Source organism: Gopherus evgoodei, chromosome 3, assembly GCF_007399415.2.
Source record: "Gopherus evgoodei ecotype Sinaloan lineage chromosome 3, rGopEvg1_v1.p, whole genome shotgun sequence".
In the NCBI taxonomy this organism is placed as follows: domain Eukaryota; kingdom Metazoa; phylum Chordata; order Testudines; family Testudinidae; genus Gopherus; species Gopherus evgoodei.
In genome coordinates this window covers 201,558,440-201,577,473 of record NC_044324.1, presented here as the reverse complement: position 1 = coordinate 201,577,473, position 19,034 = coordinate 201,558,440, and the positions used below count along the sequence as shown (strand labels likewise).

At 52.3% G+C, this 19,034-nt stretch overlaps 1 long non-coding RNA gene across 1 annotated transcript; it reads left to right on the top strand.

Annotated features, from left to right (window-relative positions):
• The first annotated feature begins 5,943 nt into the window (after nt 1-5,943).
• On the top strand, nt 5,944-9,327 carry LOC115647600. The gene is made up of 3 exons (XR_003999365.1): nt 5,944-6,026; nt 7,940-7,944; nt 9,316-9,327. It is a non-coding gene; the product is annotated as an uncharacterized LOC115647600 (long non-coding RNA).
• Nucleotides 9,328-19,034: the final 9,707 nt, after the last annotated feature.

Sequence of the window (19,034 nt, the reverse complement as noted above, 5' to 3'; positions counted from 1 at the left end):
CTCCCCTTGGGCTGCAAGGACCCTGCCCTCTGTCACGTCCTCTCGTTCTGCCGGCAGGTGCAGCTTCAACTGCCGCCGGCGGCGTGTGGCGGAGAGGCACTCGAGGGGTCCCTCCTGGTCCCCTATCAGGGGCCCATTACCGGGTGCACTATTCTACGGGGGAGGCCTGGTGTTACCTCTACCGGGCAACGGGGCACCTCCGGAGGGACTACCCCTTGGCCCAGCTCGGAGGAGCACCCGGGACCCCCGAGCCCTGGCAGGGTGCCGGCCCTGTTATCGCCGGCGGGCCTGGCCGCCCGGTGCCCAGGGCCGCCCCTCCTCCTCCTCAATCCATCACTGCTCCCGCTCGGGCTGCAATGGTACCTCCCGCGGCATGCCCAGATGAGTGGGAGAGCCCCGCCTCTGCTGCCTGCGCTCTGGCGGGGCCTGTGGAGGAGGGTGTGGCAGGGGTATTGCCGGGTGTGGGAGAGGGCCCTCCCCAGGGGGTATCTTCCCTTCCTCCCGCTGTCTCACCAGTGCCCCTCCAGGTCCACGACCCACCAGCCCTGCCCTCTGACCCGACCCCTGACACCCAGTCCGTGAGCGACGCCATGGAGGGCTGGACCCAGGTCCAGGGTAGGCGGGGCAAGCGGAAGGCTCGAGCTCCGCTCTTACCACCTGATGCGGAAGCCCCCCGTAAGACCAGGAAGGGGGCCGCAGACACCGAGCCTTCCGCCATGCCCATGGGATCGGACCATATGCCAGTCCCAGCTGGGGAAGACGTGGCAGCACTGGAGAGTGCCACCATCCCTCCTCCGCAGTCCCTCCCTGCGGAGGCCCCTGATGAGTCCCCTCCTATCCCCGTGCCACCTGTGCCCCGTACAACACCCGTAGTGAGCGTCACCTCGGGTGCGAGTGGGGACGACCCCGGGGTGGTGGGCGGTGAGCTCCCCTCCCTCTTTGAGGGGATCGAGGCTCTGGATCTGACCCCAGTTACCCTGGGGGAGAACGACCCTCTGTCAGCGGGCCCCGACCTAGCCAACCTCACCCCGGATTCCCCCTCCCTGTGTCCCATCGCCCCCACTGCTGCGTCTGCTCCCGCCTCCAGGGGCCCCCTGGACTCTTCTGCCTGCCCGGCCGCGGATGGCACCCCGCTGATGGCCGCCGAGCCTGTTGAGGCGAGGGCCAGTGCCTCACGGCCGGGAGGCGAGCCACCAGGGGTATCCCTCGGTGGCACGGGGCAATCAGTTTCCTTCCTGGGCAGGGGCCCCACTGAGGGTTCTGCATCCCTCACCGCTGAGGCTGGCCTGCCTGCGGTTGAGCCTGAACCCGGTGTCCCCGGGGACCCTCTCCCTACCCCTCAAACCCCTGCGCCTGGCCACGAGGAGATGCCTCCTGATGTTTCAGATCCTGCGGCCCAGAGTCCCATCTCTGTCTCTCCTCCCAACCCTGTTCCTGACCCCAGCCCTACCCTTACTCCTGACCCCGTCCGTCCCCTCCACCTCCCACGATGTTATTGCCGCCCCTGGGGCTGTCTCCTTCCCTTTCCCAGAGGGTGATCCCCAGGGAGCGGCCTTTAGGTTTCACAGTCTCGACCCCCTAGGGCTGTACTCTTTCCTCCACCGCCCTCCATCGAGTTGGGGTCTGAGGCGGAACGCATGGCGCCGGCCTATCGGGCGCCACGTCGTGGGTCTGCCCCTTGCCTGCCCGTCTCAGTAAGCCACGGGGCTGTCTCAGAGCCCCGCCGGTGGATCGCTGGAGGCCAGCGACCCCAGCCCCCCATACACTACGAGAGGAGCTGCGGGAGTTCCTGGACGACGTCAGGGGCTCCCGCAACAAGGTAGCGCTTGCTGTCCAGCGCTGGGGGGATTTCCACCAGATCCTCTGGGCCACGAGGGCCCTCATGGGGGAGAGCAGGAGGACCGGGAAGCAGGGTGCTGCGACTTACCACCAGGTCCGCAGCTTCTGTGACTCCTTGCTCACCTTCAGGGTGGGTCACGGTTTGCTGCACGGCCCAACGGGGGCTGTGAGCGCCCCTGCTGGTGAGGATCCCCCCCAGCCCTCCTCATGGCACTCGTCACCTTTGCCACCTTGAACACCCGGAGCTGTAGGGTGGGTTTCCGCAGGAGCCAGGTGCTCTCCTTCCTTCGGGAGGGGGGGTACTCTGTGGTTTTCCTGCAGGAGACCCACACGGATCTGGCCGCCGAAGCCAGCTGGCGGCTGGAGTGGGGGGACGGGGTCTACTTCAGCCATCTCACAACCCGTCGGGCTGGAGTAGCTACCCTGTTCTCCCCTGACCTATGGCCCGAGGTGCTGGGGGTCGCCGAGGCTGTGCCGGGCCGCCTGCTGTACCTCCAGGTCCGCATGGAGGGGCTCGTGGTGAACCTCGTGAACGTCTATGCCCCGACATCAGCCCCGGAGCGGCTGCCATTCTATCAGCAGGCGTCTGCCTTCCTCGGCTCCTTGGATCCTCGTGAGTGCCTGGTCCTGGGCGAGGACTTCAACATCGTCCTAGAGGAGCGGGACCGCTTGGGGACCAAACAGAGCCCGGCCGCTGCGGATGTCCTCTGGGAGATCATCAACCATCACTCCATGGTTGATGTCTGGCACAACCACCACCCGGACGATGTCTCCACGTTCACCTATGTCCAGGTGGGGGCCCACTGGTCGTGCCACTCCTGGTTGGACCGCATCTACATGTCTCGCTTCCACCTTTCCTGGGCCCAGTCCTCCAGCGTCCGGCCCCCTTTTTCCGATCACCACCTCGTCACCGTGACGGCCTCTCTCAGTGCGGACAAGCCGGGGCTGGCGTATTGGCACTTCAACAACAGCTTGCTGGAGGATGCTGGCTTCGTAGGGTCCTTCCAGGAGTTCTGGCTGGCCTTGCGAGGGCAGCGGCGTGCTTTTCCCTCGGCACGGCGCTGGTGGGATGTGGGGAAGGGGCGCGCCCGGCTCTTCTGCCGTGACTACACCCGGGGCATCAGCCGACAGAGGGATGCGGCGATAGGGCACTTGGAACGGGAGGTCTTAGAGCTGGAGAGGCGTCTGGCCGCCAGTCCCGAGGATCCATCCCTTTGCAAAGCGTGCCGGGAGAGGCGGGAGGATCTCCGGGTCCTCGAGGACCATCGGGCTCGGGGCGCCTTTGTTTGCTCCCGCATCCGCCTCCTTCGGGAGATGGATCGCAGCTCCCGTTTCTTCTATGCCCTGGAGAAATGGAGGGGGGCCAAGAAGCACGTCACCTGCCTTCTGGTGGAGGATGGCACGCCCCTCACGGATCCGGGGGAGATGTGCGAGAGGGCCCGGACCTTCTACGTGCACCTTTTCTCCCCGGATCCGACCAATCCTGCCGCTCGCAGAGTGCTCTGGGACGGGCTCCCGACGCTCAGCGCGGGCAACCGGGACTGGCTAGAGCTGCCTCTCTCTCTGGCTGAGTTCTCAGAAGCCCTCCGTCGCATGCCCACCAACAAGTCTCCGGGCATGGACGGGCTGACCATGGAGTTCTACCACGTATTCTGGGACGTCCTCGGCCCGAACCTGGCCAGCGTCTGGGTTGAGTCCTTGCAGAGCGGGGTCCTCCCTCTCTCGTGCAGGTGAGATGTGCTCGCCTTATTGTCAAAGAAGGAGGACCTCCGCGATTTACGGAATTGGGGGCCTGTCTCGCTCCTCAGCACGGACTACAAAATCATCGCCAAGGCCATCTCGCTGCGGCTGGGGGCCGTGCTGGAGGACGTGATCCACCCAGACCAGACCTACACCATCCCGGGCCGTAGCATCTTTGATAACCTCTATCTGGTTCGGGATCTCCTGGAGCTTGGATGCAGGGATGGTCTGTCGTTCGCCCTCCTGTCCCTGGATCAGGAGAAGGCGTTCGACAGGGTGGACCATGGGTATCTCCTGAGCACTCTGCGAGTGTTCGGCTTCCGGTCCCAGTTTGTGGGTTTTCTCCAGGTGCTGTACGCTTCCGCAGAGTGTCTGCTCAGGCTCAACTGGACCCTGACCAAGCCGGTCAGCTTCAGGCGGGGAGTGCGGCAGGGGTGCCCCCTCTCGGGCCAGCTGTATGCGCTGGCAATCGAGCCCCTCCTCTGTCTCCTCCACCGGAGGTTGACGGGGTTGGTGCTCCGGGAGAAGGAGCTGCGGCTGGTCCTGTCGGCGTACGCCGACGATGTGCTCCTCGTGCTCCTCGTGGTCCAGGACTTCGCCCGCCCACTTCCCCAAAACCCAATAGATACCGGGAGCGCTTTGTCTGCTTGGGCTGCCCTGCTGGCTGGAGCGTTCCCCCTTCTCTAGCTGCCCTGCTGGCTGGAGCTCCTTGCCCCTTCCTGGACTGCTGCTGGCTGGAGTGCACCCTTCCTTGGACTGCTGCTGCCGCTTGCTGAACTGCTGCTGAGCGAGGGGTGGAGGGGCCTTGTGGGCCAGCCCCCACTCCTCCACCTCCGGTGGGAGAAGCCAGGACCCCACCACCCACCACCACCACCACTGCTGCTACCACCTACGTGGGGTCCTTCCTGCCTGGCCACCAGGGTTGCTGGAGAAGAAGCTCTTGCTGCTGCTGGAGCTGTGTTTGTCTGGGGAGCTGCTAGGGCCTGGAGGAAGGTAAGGACTGAAAAGACCACCGGCTGCTGGGGGAGCACACAGGAAGACTCTGGAGACCACTGTGGAGGGGGCCCTCAGAAACTGAGTAACTCTTTGACTGTGCTCTAGTGGTGGGGGTGTAGACTGTGTTTGTGGGGGCACAGGGGGTGTGGCGTGGAGACTGCCCCCTGGTCCATCTGTGTCCCCTCCCGAATTCCCCCCATCACCACCACCGCTGCTCCCTCCACCACCTCCACAGACTGCTTACCATCTGCCTCGGTCCCCACATCTGGGACTCAGCTGCTTGCCTGGCTTGCCACGCCCTATTGCCACCGTTTGGGCCTCCAGCAGCAGCCAGCCACCCATATTGACTTTGCACAAGTGCTCGTGGGTGCACGCACCCTCCCTCCCCTGGACTGACCCCTTCCCCTCTGCAACAGGCCCCCTAGCTTTGCCCCTTGTTGCCTGCCCCATTGCCCCTTGTAGCATTTTGCCCCTTCCAGCTTCAGTTTGTTTGCCTGCCCCGCCCGTCTCCCTTTGCAGCTTTGTTTGTCCTGCACCAACCCTGAAGCTAGCCACTTGGTCCGTCTGCCCCACTCCCAGCCTGGTTGCTCCCCTTTCCCTCCAGCCCCTTAGTCCTGATCGGCCCCTCCCCTCATGCGCCCAGGCCCCTTTAGTGCGCTTGTGCTTCCCCCCTGTCTGAGTTTGCCCCTCTTGCACTGCACCCCCCAATTGCTGTTGTATCCCTCCCCTCCCCTAGTGCAGCTAGAGGAGCCGGATTTCAATCTTGTGTCGGTGACTGACCCCCCCCCCCCCCCCCCCGCCAAGTCCTTCATAGTCCCCTTCTCTGCCTCCTCCCCCATTTTGGCACCCTCCTCCCCTGCCTACAGCATAGCAGGGAGGAGTGGTTGACCTGCTTTCCCTCCCCTCCCCTTCTCGTGTATTTCCCCTCCCTCCCTACTCACCTTGGTGGGAGACGCAGCGGGTGGGATTCCTGGGACAACCCCTGTCTCCCCTCCCCCGCCTGCTCCCCGCAAAAATCCCCCAGTCTCAGCCTCAACCGCCGCTGCTGGATCACTTGCCACCGCTCCCGCTAAAGCGCCAGCAGCGCCAGGCACTGGGGTGACCTCCGCTGCTGCCACGTCCCTCGCCCCCTCCGATTCTGGGGGATCCCCCCCAGCCGGCAGAAAGGGCCAGGGCAAGAAGAAGGGGAAGGGCCACGCTCAGAAGACTAAGCCCTTCATGGCAGTGGCTGCCACCGCGGCCTCAGCGCCCCTCCCCACTGTTCCCTCCACCAGCTCTGCGGGTGCCCCTCCCCCGACCCCCAGGGCATACGCCCTGGTGGTGGCGGCCCCCCCGCCCGCCACTACGTCATCTCCCCCGACTGCCGCCTCCGCTACCACCTACAGCGGCGGGGGCCCCTTCCCCACGTTGACCAGGAAGCACGGAGTCCGTTGCCTCCTGGTGCCTGCCTCGTCCCACGTGGAGACCTATGTGCGGGCATTGGCAAGGGTGGTGGGGCCCACGGCTATTGTGGTGGCCTCCAAGATGTATGGCAAGGTGGTCTTCTTCCTTGCCTCAGAGGCTGCCACCCAGGAGGCAGTGGAGAAGGGCCTGGTGGTGGGGGGTGTGTTCGTCCCCCTGGAGTCACTGGAGGACCTGGGTGTCCGTGTTGTTCTGACGTCCGTCCCTCCCTTCCTTCCCAATGCTGTCCTGCTACCCGCCCTCTCGACTCTGGGGAAGCCCATCTCTGTAGTGAGCCCTCTCCCCTTGGGCTGCAAGGACCCTGCCCTCTGTCACGTCCTCTCGTTCTGCCGGCAGGTGCCGCTTCAACTGCCGCCGGCGGCATTTGGCGGAGAGGCACTCGAGGGGTCCCTCCTGGTGCCCATTACCGGGTGCACTATTCTACGGGGGAGGCCTGGTGTTACCTCTGCTGGGCGATGGGGCACGTCCGGAGGGACTGCCCCTTGGCCCAGCTCGGAGGAGCACCCGGGAGCCCCGAGCCCCGGCAGGGTGCTGGCCCTGTCATCACCGGCGGGCCTGGCCTCCCAGGGCCGCCCCTCCTCCTCCTCCTCAATCCATTGCTACTCCTGCTCATGCCACAGGGGAACCTCATCCAGTGCGCCCGCCTGAGCAGGGCGGGCCTCGCCTCTGCTGCCTGCGCTCTTGTGGGGCCTGCGGGGGAGGGTGCGGCAGGGGGCCTGCCGGGCGGGGAAGAAGGCCCTCCCCAGGGGGTATCTTCCCTTCCTCCAGTTGTCCCACCAGTGCCCCTCCAAGTCCATGAACCAACATCCCTGCCCTCCGCCCCAACCCCTGTCAACTAGCCCGCAGGTAATGCCATGGAGGGCTGGACCCTAGTACAGGGTAGGCGGGGCAAGCGGAAGGCTCGGGCTCCACTCGCGCCATCTGATGCGGAAGCCCCCCGTAAGATCAGGAAGGGGGCCGCAGACACTGAGCCTTCCGCCATGCCCATGGGATCGGACCATATGCCAGTCCCAGCTGGGGAAGACGTGGCAGCACTGGAGAGTACCACCATCCCTCCTCCGCAGTCCCTCCCGGCGGAGGCCCCTGATGAGTCCCCTCCTATCCCCGTGCCACCTGTACCCCCTACAACACCTGCGGTTTGCGTCACCTCGGGTGCGAGTGGGGATGACCTCGGGGTGGTGGGCAGTGAGCTCCCCTCCATCTTTGAGGAGATCGAGGCCCTGGGTCTGACCCCAGTTACCCTGGGGGAGGACGACCCTATGTCAGCGGGCCCCGACCTGGCCGACCTCACCCCGGATTCTCCCTCCCCATGTCCCATCGCCCCGACTGCTGCGTCTTCGAGGGAGGGCACTGGTGCTCAACCAATAGTCGTGTCCATGCTCTGGTACCGGCTCAACACACTGGTCCCGGCCCCGGGCTTCCTGGCCGACCTCCGGAGGGAGGCGGTCAGGAGGTGGAGGCCGCTTTGCCGCCCGCTGCTCGGGCCTACCTCGACTGGGTCCTGCGGGAGGGCACGCCCCGCCCACCCCAAGCCCTCCAGACCTTTTCATCGGGCTCCTACCCCATAGACCCGACTGGCCCCCCCGCCCCTTCTCCGCAAGCCGGCTGCATGATCTGCATCTGGTCCTTTTTCAAACCACGCCAAGGAAACAACTCTACACAGCTCATGCTCCACACCCTTCACTTCCTCACTCTCGTGTCCCGCCCCGATACAAAGTGGCAGGACCTCCTACCACCTCTGGAGGGTGAGGAGCCCCCGTGGGCCAGCCTATACTCTACCCTGGTCCCGAGGCCCGCCGGGGATATCATTTGGCGGCCCCTTCATGGGGCCGTAAGCACGGGCATGTACTTGGCGCGGTTTACCCCTGTCCCGGACACCTGCCCTTTCTGCAGCATGAGGGAGACCCTGTTGCACGTTTACTTAGAGAGCGCCAGGTTGCGGCCCCTACACCGGCTCCTCATTAACATCCTATTACGTTTCTGGCTGCACTTTTCCCCTCACCTCTTTCTCTACGCACTCCCTATCCGTGGCCCCACAAAGTCCAGGGACCTCCTGGTCAACCTCCTCCTCGCCCTGGCTAAAAAGGCCATCTACGCGACCAGGGAGAGGAGGTTGGCCGATGGAGACTCCGGTGACTGTGGGGCTTGTTTCCGCTCCATGGTCCGTTCACGAATCCGGGCGGAGTTCCTTTGGGCGGCGTCCGCTGGCTCCCTTGATGCCTTCGAGGAGCAGTGGGCACTGTCCGGAGTTCTCTGCTTGGTGTCCCCATCAGGTTCCCTTCTTATGACCCTTTGACCGCACTCCTGTCCCTGTTCTTTTATTAGTTGTCCCCTGTAATCAGTGGGTTCTGTGGTCCTGTGGGTCCTCCCCTTAGACTGGGGGAGGATCCTTTAGCAGTGGGTGGGCTTCGCCCGCCCACTTCCTGGAAACCCAATAGATACACATACATTTAACATCCAGCTGGAGTGAGATACTAAGGCTCTAACTGAATATGGGATGGGGTGGATAGAGGTGGGGAGAAGGATAGGCTATTGTCTATTTGCTGTATACCTTCACCTATTTTCTACTTATTGTTGCTGAGGTTATTGATTACCTAGAGTTTTTGTAAATCTGCACTTTTTAGAGGTGTCGCCCTCTGCTACCCCACACATGTAGAGGCAGGAAGCATCATGTGGTGCTTTTTAGTTTACTTATCTAGAGTGCACCACTTTTGGCTAAATATTTACAGGTTAAGAACTTAGGACGTCCTACTGAAGACCTGATTCTGTAGTATCCCTATTCTTCAAATAGTACCCATTCATGTCAAAGAGTCCCAGTGAGATGGGTCCTGGGCTTGGTATATCTCTGCAATTGATTCCAATGAGACTACTTACAGAGTAAATTACTGCTGAACATGCGGTAATCCATATCACTGGTTTTTAAGAAGAGATTAACATCAGGGATGATCTAGGTATACTATCTAGCAAAGAATCCTGGGGCACCTTATAGACTAACAGACGTTTTGGAGCATGAGCTTTCGTAGGTGAACACCCACTTCGTCAGATGCATGCATCTGACGAAGTGGGTATTCACTCACGAAAGCTCATACTCCAAAACGTCTGTTAGTCTATAAGGTGCCCCAGGATTCTTTGCTGCTTTTACAGACCCAGACAAACTCAGCTACCCCTTTTATACTAGGTATACTATCTAGGTGTCTTGATGCAGAAGCATGGACTAGATGACCTTTTGAGGTCCCTTCTAGCCCTATATTTGTATGATTCTTTGAGAAAGGATGTCAGAATTGAGACCTAAATTAGAAGGTATTGTTAGACCATGGGCATAGAAATGTTGGTGATGCCCTAGTAGACTTTTGCACAGCTCAAAACTCCTGACAAAAGGTTTTATTATGTGTCTTAAATTGTCCATTGTGGCATTTTCCATCTATGTGGCATGTTAGGGATGATTCATCAGACCAATGTTTGGATATTTGCTTTTGGGAGTCCTAGTATATTCAAACCCCAAATATGGGTGTCATTTCAACAATCCCCACCCTACTTTGCCCTCTTTAGGCCTACCTGCCCATCTGCTGCAAGGGTGAGTGGCTCTCACTAGCTCTTCTGTAGGGCCACAGCTGGGATAATCTCTTTTGTATCACCAGAGAAAGGAAATGATGATCTCAGACTCATAGACTTTGAGGCGAGAAGGAACAATCATGATCATCTAGTCTGACCTCCTGCATCTTGCAGGCCACAGAACCCCACCCACCCACTCCTGAAATAGTCCCATAATCTTTGGCTGTGTTACTGAAGTCTTCAAAACAAGATTTAAAGAATTCAGGTTACAGAGAATCCACCATTTATACTAGTTTTAACCTGCAAGTGGCCCATGCCCCATGCTGCAGAGGAAGGCGAATAAACCCTAGGGTCTTGTAAAAAGGACAGGACTGTGAATCAAAAAAAATTTTTCTATTTATTACTCTGTCACAGTTGACCTTGGGCAAGTCACTTATTTTTTCTGTGGCTTGTTTTCCCTTCTGTAAAACAAGAATGCTAATATCCATCTCACAGAACATTCAATTATTAATGTTTATTAATGTTTATGTAACAACTCCCTTGTCTGCAAAGTGAAAACACAGAACTGGACTGCTGGATCTAAAGGCATGAACCTTTGCCAAATGAATGAAAGGACCTGGGTAAACTTTCTGAAAGTCACCTAAGTAACTTATGAGCCTAATCCCATTGACTTTCAAACTCCCATGGGAGTTAAGTGGCTAGGCACTTTTGAAAATGTGACTTAGGCTCATAAGTCACTTACAAACTTTTGAAATTTTATGCCTGATCATTTAGCTTAGCAGCAGTAGTATCCCCAGAAACCTCCATTCATGGTGTACCTACTCACAGGTGACAAAGAGCCACATTTATGTTTGCATGGGTTACATTTATAAAGTGTTTTGACATTCTCAAGGACCAAGTGCTATATATAAATGTAACACCTCTGCCCTGCTTCTATATTTGTTTCTCACTTTATTTTAAAGTACTGTACATTACAACTTAGATCAATTTTTCATTTATTTTAATCCTTTCTTTCTTAAAATACTTGCTCAAACCTAAACTGAGATTAAAAGATTTCAGTCAATTATCTGAAATCTTTGTTTCACACACAAAGCCCCTTAAATTAACTGCAGTATATAAACAATTTATAACTTCTCACATTGTTGCATTGTGACACCTTTGTAATATTTAACACTGACATTTTAGCACTTCCTTTTTTAATTCTGCCTTCCTCCCCCTTCTCCCCATTGCTCCTCCTGCTTAAAATGTCATGGCTAGATTTGCACTAGAGCCATCTCTGTATAAAGAATATTAGCAACAAGGTATCAAGTTTCTCAGTTTCTGCTGAGAAATTTATTCTTGTTCATGCGCAGCTAAAGCATTTCATGCATTGCTGTGAGCTTACTCAGTTGTCACTGCTCTCTCTTGCCAGGTTCTCAGAACTTTTCAGGTAATTACTTTTTGGGGTATCAAGGGACATGCAACATTCAGGGGCATGTCACTCATCTCAGTCATTGTCTGGGTGCATTGACACCTATTTTAAAGGCTCTGACATTACTCTGTGTGACTGGCCCCTTGATTGAGATCACATAATTACAATAATTAGGAAGCTTACCTCAGGATATTATCAAACTGACCCACCCAAACCCAAGTCCATATGGTTTGAAATAGCTAATGAGTCAGTTAATGTGCTATGTCCAGGAGTAATGGATACTCAATAAGGATGGCATGAAGGTATAATTGACCAACTTTCTGACTGATTAAGGTTTTTCAAGTAGACAGTTTTAGCATTTTGCAACTCACAATGTGTTCAAAGTATTAAAGGCTTTTATATGTTAAACAAAGCAGAAGAAGGCAGCTAAGATTGCTAAAAGACAGACAAGAAAGCAGACCTGTCTTTAAACAAAATATAAAAATTGGGGATCTCAGGGCTTTCATCTTCTTAATGATAACTGCAAATGAATTGGTTTTAAAGCTCTATTAAAATGCAAGAGTTGGTAACAGCAGCATATGTACTTCTCATTAGCTGTGAGCAGCCTGACTGACTGACTGACTATTGGACTGTCATTTGCCAGACCAGCAAAGGATCCTGTAGCGAGGTGGTGTGTTCCCCTGCTGCCACAGAGAGGGATGAGTCCCTCCCAACACCAGAGTGGGTGCCTGCTCCCCAGAGGTCAAGGCACAGGACAGGAAGTATAAAAGCCCAACCCCAGAGCTTACTTAGGTGGCAGTTATCTCCGACCCAGCTCCCGTTTGGGACACCCTGGCGACCTATGGCAGACAGAGGACTGGCCTGACCTGTCAGTGCCCAACACCGACCAGAGCCCAGAGGAGCCGCCCAGCCTGCCCCTCACCAGTTATCCTGAGGACCCCATGTTGCTTGACCTCCTGGAAGAGCTGCCCAGCCTGCTCCTCACCAGTTACCCAGAGGACCCCATGGTGCTTGACCCCCCCAGAGGACACTGTCCAGACCTAGCTACCTCCAGATGGGCAGTTCGGAAATAGCCCGGTGGCAGTCTTCCCCTCTCCCAGGCCCTCTTTCTGAGCCGAGGGCCTGGGCGTGATGTTTACCTACCTTTGCTCAGCCCCTGCCTGAGGATCTGATCCTTTGACTCACAATTGCCCGCTGACCACAGGCTGGCGTGAATAACTATCTGTGTTTGCCTCTACTGCTGCTGCGATGAGAGATTCCTGCTGCCAGGCTAATTCCCCGTCAACAACTGGAAGGAAGTAGTGAGGTGGTGTGGTCCCCCGCCACACTGGAGAGGGACGAACCCCAGTCAACCCTTCTACAGAGCCCTAACAAGAAGGATGTAGTGCCAGCTAGCTCATCTATGGAACTGTTTTAAAAGTAACTTCTGAGAAGTGTGTACTTCCCAATTTCCCGGTAAGGTATCATTAGAAAGCTTATAATCTACTGAGTGTGATCATCCTATTTGTATAAATGTACCACTCTTGTGTCTGAAACTAGAAATAAGATATATAACTCTGAGAGCCTATTGTAATTATGCAAAGTGTGGGACATTAATGGTGGTTTGGAATCTTGATGATTCCCATTAACCAGGACAATTGACTGCAGATGGCTCTGTTTTACCTGTAAGTCTTCCTGTATATGTGAGTGCTGGCAAGTGGGTAATGAAGTCTTGCAGTGACATGTGATCATGTCACCTGAACTGGAATGCATCTTTAACCTGGTGTCTTTCCATTGAGAAGGAGGGAGTGGGAACCCAGAGAGGGACAAACGATTCCCGCCTTATGCAACAGCTATATAAATGGATGGAACAGAACCAAGGGGAGAGAGCTAACATGAGGAATCCCCTAGCTACCACCTGAGCTGGAACAAGAGCTATACCAGGGAAAGAATTGTGCCCAGGCCTGGAAGGTGTCCAGTCTGAGGAAAAAACGTACTAAAACATCGCTAAGGATGAGATTATCTGTATTCAGTTTGATTAGACATAGATTTGCATGTTTTATTTTATTTTGCTTGGTGACTTACTTTGTTCTGTCTGTTACTACTTGGAACCACTTGCTTATCAATTAACCCAGAATATGTATTCATAATTGGGGGGAGTCAAACAGCTGTGCATATCTCTCTATCAGTGTTATAGAGGGTGAACAATTTATGAGTTTACCCTGTATAAGGATTATAATGGGTAAAACGGATTTATTTGGGTTTAGACCCCATTGGGAGTTGGGCATCTGAGTGTTAAAGGCAGGAACACTTCTGTAAGCTGCTTTCAGTTAAGTCTGCAGCTTTGGGGCAAGTAATTCAGACCCTGGGCCTGTGTTGGAGCAGATAGGCATGTCTGGCTCAGCAAGACAGTGCTGGAGTCTCGAGCTGGCAGGAAAAGCAGGGGTAGAAGTAGACTTGGCACATCGGGTGACAGCTCCCAAGAGGGTTTCTGTGATCCAACCCATCACAATCTGTGTTACTTCATTTGCATTACATTACTCCTGATTTACATCATTGTAACAGAGGGGAATCAGGCATTTTGTATACACTCTATTTTGTGTGTATTTGCACGTGTAGTTTTCCAGTGTACATACATGTATATAATAACTACATATCGGCATGGAAAAACATTTTTTCCTCATTCATCTAATTTCAAAAATGTTCAAAATGATAACACAGAGCTATTGTTGCCGTTGGGCAGGGCATCTTTTATTGCATCTGCAGGGAGGGACGTTGTCTAGGGATTAGAGCAACAGCCTTGGATTGGGAGTTATTTTCTCTGTGGGAATAATTCTGGGAATCCTAATTCTGGTTCTTCCGCTGACTAACTGTGACTTTATACAAGTCACTTCTTAGCTATCTCATTTTATCCATCTCATGGGGAATGACAAGACTTGTTTTAAAGCACTTAGAGATCCTCAGATGAGAGGTAATATGTAAGGCTTATTACTACTGCTATGGTCTGATTGGCTGGTATTATCCGTTACCTTATAATGAAATGTTTGATTAATTAGAACTAGTTTCCCGTGTAAGCAGTTAAAAAGTATGTTGTTCCTCATTGGCATCCATTGAACATTATAATCTAGGAGTAAAACTAAATAAAATATAAATTACTGGAAAGCAAGTCACATTGCTAAGCTTCCACGGTGTCCAAGCAATATCTACCATAACCGTCATTTCGAAGGGCAGTCAAGAAAGGAAAGGAAGAAATAGCAAGAGTAGCAGTGATAACACACTGCTGTTCTGAGTCTACAAGAAGCAATGGCTTCCAATTTTCCTATATAGTAGTATTGCTAGCAAAGAGTTTTAGGGTCATGAGGAAGAATTTGTCAAAGTGCTCAGAAAGAAAGGTATGTGCATTCACTGAGGTCTTTTCATTTCCCATATTATCCATCTATTTGAGAGACAAAACCCGTCTGTCATAGCATTCATTGTTCGCATATCAATGCTACTTTTTATACATAAACTTCATTATTGTGATGGGATCTATTAAATATGACTCATTTTATTGCAGGATTGATTTTTTTCCCCTGACCTCAGAATAAATATTGATCTTCATGATCATTAAATGTAGTGCAAAGGTCATTATATTAATAGCATATTAATAAAAAGTAGCCCTGACCATGCAATATTAATATATTGGCATTGTTATTTCTCAGATCTCATCCAGAACGAAAGAAGGTAGACTCCATCTCCTCTTCTCCCAGGAGAAATTAGGGGAAACTCTTGCATGTTAATGAAAATTCAGGCCACTTTCATTTTGGTGAACATTTAAAAATTAGCCATACAGTGGTAAATAGCCTGTATAATATGTCCAGTATGCAGTGTTCTGGTTTCCAGAGTGCACGTGAATGCAGTGCACAAGTGGATAATTTAGGCCCCAGTCCTGCAACTGATTGTGCAGGGCAGTGCACCCACATGGAGTCAGTAGAAGAGAAGCCACAGTTATGTAAAGAAGGATAATGAAGAGGTTTGGTGTGTATTAAGGCTAATAGTAGCTGATACTTTGCTTTCTTTAGTAATTCATTATTGATAGTATCCTTAATAATTTATTTTAAAAACACTAATTTACTCAATTGACTGTCACACCACTCTCTGCTAGGACATCATGTGATTTTTCTAATATAGGGAATCTTGGAACCCAAGTTTTAAAGCTGCAGTTCCAGTGACTGATGACACCAGGATCAGTCTGTTTTTAAATGTCCCTCCAGCAGTAGCTGAATATTTTGTCCATATGACAAGCAGGGACACAGAAGTCACAAATCTGAGGAAGCATTTAAATAATACTGTACAGTAACCAAAGGTCCTGAGATAATAAAGTGCCCACTTTAAAAGAGAATGAATGCTTGTTTGCCTTTTAGAAATGTAGTTTTACATATGGCACTTTTTTTATTTTTTTTTTTTACATATATTGTTAGTGCATTGTGTCAGGAGGTGAGAGTGAAGAAAGCAGCCTCCCTTCCAAAAAGACAATTAATTGGAGTGCTCCTGGGAGTCATTCAGTAGATGGTGCCGTTGGTGCAAAAGGACTCCCACTGACAGAAGAAAAACTGCAAACAGCAAGAAAGTGATGGAGTAAACTCGGTTAAATGAAGAAGAAATTACCTCATCTGCTTACCACTTCTCACCATAAAAAAAAAGTGGCATTTGGCAAAAGTTAGCACACAGGGTTATCTGAGTTTACTAAAGAATTTCCAGATTTTCGCTAGATTTTGAGCAGCACCATGTATGACATTTCATGCAAATTATTTAATGAGTTAATTTGCATATTTTTCAAGTAAGTAGAACATAGTTGTAAACTGCACACCCTGACCCCAGCAATGGGAGGAGGTAGGATATGAAGCTGTACAAAACATGATAGCGGTAGCTGGGCTTGGTGGGGGGTGGGAATGTGTTTGTTGGTGCAGGAGGATATAGGACATTGATTGGGAGGGCACTGGTAAGAGTCTATGGAATAGTCTCTTTAGGAGATATCTGGGGTAGTTTAAGGAGGAGCTGGATGGTGTTGTTGGGAAGTGGGGAACTTGGGGATAGCTGGGGCAGGATGGCTGGGAGAGCCTGTGGCTAGTACCAGATACTCCTCACTTTCTGCCCCCACCACTGCTGGCTGCTCATTCCCCAAATCCCCATTCAAATCCAGCAGGGGAGCAGTGAGACAGGAGGCAGCCTGGCTGGCTGTAGAGAAGTCTCTAACAGTGTCCCTCAGTAGCCAGAAGCAGCGCCTCTAGGCCATTCCAGCAGCCCAAAGCCAGTCTGTGGGGATACATGATGGGGTTGCAAGATGTCTGCTACTTGGCAGCCCTGTAATGTGCAGCTCCCATTGATAATAGTGATTGCTCAGCACCTCTGAAAATAGAGACCACTTTTGAGCAGGTGCCTGAAAATTGTTTTAGGTTCTTAACAAGGCACCCAAGTTTGAAAACATTGGCTTCGTTGTGCCATTCTTACCAAATGTTTGAGAATGAAGAAATTGCCATACCCCCAGTGTTGCCTATGTACACCAGTAATGGAGATGCAAATTAAACCAAAACATTGGTAAAAATTTACAGACCAGAATCTGAGACCACTCTATAAAGACTGACCCAAGTTATGTGTGTATCTCAGTCATTATTTTATTTAAATTCTACCTTTATTATGGAATCCTGGAATTAAGTTTTTGGTAAGCTTCCAGTAGGAATTCATAAGTATATAATGATGGACTTGACAATTGATTTCACATCTAAAACAATTTAGGTAGCGTTGGATGCTTTTATCCAATTCTGCTGTGGCAAGCTCAGTTAGCTTATCAAAATGGAGTGAGTCTAAATAATTGTATCCCTCTGCTGCACAGTGGTCAAGGGATAGAAAAGGACCCTAAAACTGAACAATGTAGGGGACAAAATCAAAGAGGTTCTGTTACCAGTCAGCTCTGTGTTCTTGGGGAATCAGGGACCAATATCCAGCCTGTCTGACTCATGAAAGATACACCCCCCCACCAGCCTCTCCTTAAACCGAAACCCATCAAAGAAAAGATGTGCAGAAAGCAATGAAGGGCGGATGGGAGACACATCTAGACCTCTCCTGACAAGGATGGCAAAATTAAGACATCTGCATTAGCATACAGAATGAAGAACAGAGACAACTCCCCTAGCCTCATCTGCATGAAAGATGGGACAGAGAGAGATCTTAATTTGCATATAGAATGGAGAACAGAGAACCGCACTGAACTCTGGGACCAGAAAAAGCAGGGAAGCATTGCATCATGGGAATCTCTGCCCCAGATGTTAATGAACCTATGCCTGCCTACACCCAGCTCAGCAGTTATCAGACCAATTCTAGTAAGGAATCCTTGATTGATATCCAAAATACTGAAGCAGCCTAGTTGCATTGTGAGCTCCCTGGAAAAAAAGACCACCCATAGCCAAGAGTGATCAGCTCCAATTGTCTAGCCTAAAGAAAACCCTTGAGTCATCAATTTACCTATAAACAAATCTAGTGTTCTCCCTTGAACCATTGTATTTTCTCTACAAAAATCCCTACTCACCCTCCAGTAAGGGTTCTGATGCATAGACCCAAGCTCTGCATCAGTTCCACTGGGACTCTATCTCCTGACTGATTGTGCTGGGGGCTCTGCCTGTCTCCTGCCCTGAGGACCTTGAGCTACCACTATAACCGGGGAATCCTGACCAGTTCAAGCTTCAGGAAGCGATGAGATCCCCTTCTTTCTCTCTCTCTGTTTTCCTCTCTACCTTAGGTATTAATCTTTAATTATTTACGTTATGTTGGCTTAGCCCTCCTTGTGTAGTGATCACTATTATTTATTCAATAAATAACTTGCATGGTTAAGCTGGTTGCTTCTGTCTCTCTTGGTGAACTTTACTCTTTTTTGTTCTTAGCTTCCCCCATTTATTCTAGAGCAATGCTTCTTTTACCTAAGCTAAAGATCCCTGCAATGCCCAAAATACTGTGGAGTTTGCTCATCAAGTAGGTTACTGCCAGTACAATTGTGATGTGAGAGTGGGGATAGGGACATGCTGAATCTGGGACGCATAAGGGTGACAGCTTGAAAGTGCTGCTTGACCCAGTCCATGGAGCCCAGGGCTATATAAGGGGAGGCAGCTTAAAGGTGCTGCTTCATCCAGCCCAGTGAGTCCAGAGACATAGAAGGGGTCACCTTGAAAGTGCTGATTAACTCGGGCTGCTCAGACTTGCTCTGTTAATGTATGTGTGGGTGTGTTCATCCGGTTCTGGGGCTAGAGAAACCGAGCCCTAGGGAACCTAGGTCCTGCAGGATAACTCCCTTGGGAGGAGACTTGCAGATGGGAGAAGTAGAGCTCCACATGAAAACACACGTGACACAAGCAGTACACTGGTAGAATTACGGAACACTCCCACCCCCGAAGAGTAATCTGAATAAATGAGTATACCCCAAAGTAACAGGCAAATCTGGTAACAGATCTCAAACAACAACCATGAAAAAAGTATCCTGTATAGCCCTTCTACACATCGATAACTGGGAAGTGACACGTAAGATATTGACTTAAAAGAAGATGTGGAGGAGAATTCTTCTTCCTAAAGGTGGAGTAATGGAGCTACTTAAATTTTGTAGGGTGTCTCCTTGACATTCTGGAAGCCCCTTCATAGGAAGAGTAAACATTTGAGGGGTTTATGGTTTTAGTGTGTGTGAGGGGTGGCTGGGAAGACAGAACTGCTCTACATGGCTTGCTCCTTTGTATGCATGGACAAATAGAGTAAGAAAAAATGACGGAAATTAATGTTGCTCTCGTCTTTCTGCTTCTTGGGGGCAAGGAGGGAAAATGCATTTTTACAGCACCTGAACAAATTATGCTGCTGGGAGCAGCAGGATCCAGGGCAATTTCATATGCACTGTCTGGAAATATGCAAGGATGAGACTTGGAAACCACCTGCTCCTGAATTCCTAGGCTCCGCAGGGTGTCAAGTCCTCCAGCTATCTCACTGGAGCCATAAACCCTGGAGCCATAAACTCCTCACTGAGGGGTGAAATAGGCAAGAA